Genomic DNA, 1,032 nt, shown 5'->3' with positions numbered 1-1,032 from the left:
TGCAGAGGCCGAGCCAGAGGCAGAGCCAGAGGCAGAGCCAGAGGCATAGGCAGACGCGGACGCGAACGCGGAGGCGGAGGCGGAGGCCACCTAGCAAGCTACCAGGACCAGAGACCAGTGAGACCCTGCGATTATAACTGCAGTTGTGTAAACACGCGAGACAACCCCACTGTCTTCGTTATCTTTGATGTTGCTCAAGCCTACTCCGAGTACTAGCTAGCTATATCTAGATATATTGACAACAGCTGGCAACACGTACACAATTGTTAGACAAAATTCTATGGACATCCATGTGCGTTCTAAGCAAATAATGAGCAAAAATAATACAGATTGCTAGGAAAATTCTAAGCAAATTGATGAAAGCAACGATAAGTTAATTAATCGATAATTTCAACAAAACGAGCTATTTTAGCATATAGTAGGCATTTGCTCATGTACGTCTTTAGCTATGTTCTAAACTGCACTTTCTAAGAAGCTTTGGGAGATTTGATGTCTTATATTATAATTAATACAGTGTGACAATGAGATCAACGTTATTCATATATTACCACGCTTGATGATGAACTCTCTCTCTATGTGTATCTAATCAAGGATACACGTCATTCGTTTAAAAATGAAATATTAACAAACTACACTTTCTGTCCCTGTGTGCGGGAACCCGCCAGTGCAAAGCAAGATAATATTCTTCGGCCGTTCTTATACGTTTAAACTGGAGCCGGGCAGGCTGACAGCACGTGTGCATGGTAAAATCTGATCTACATGCTTCACTTCGCTCGCAGCACCGTGCCACGATTCCTGAAAATTCGGAAAGGCTTTCTTATGACCAGGCGCGCAAACCCATTTTGAAATGTGGGGGGGGGCACCAGTAGCGAGCACGCGAAGGGGGGGAGTCCGGACACACGCGGTCACGCACACACGCCGCACACACGCGCTCACGCACACACACACACACACACACACACACACACACACACACACACACACACACACACACAGGCGCGCGACGGCGCGAGCGGAGAGACGCATATAAAA

This window comes from Priapulus caudatus, unplaced genomic scaffold (assembly GCF_000485595.1).
Source record: "Priapulus caudatus unplaced genomic scaffold, Priapulus_caudatus-5.0.1 Scaffold2990, whole genome shotgun sequence".
Taxonomy (NCBI): domain Eukaryota; kingdom Metazoa; phylum Priapulida; class Priapulimorpha; order Priapulimorphida; family Priapulidae; genus Priapulus; species Priapulus caudatus.
Note: the sequence above shows the minus strand (reverse complement) of the source record.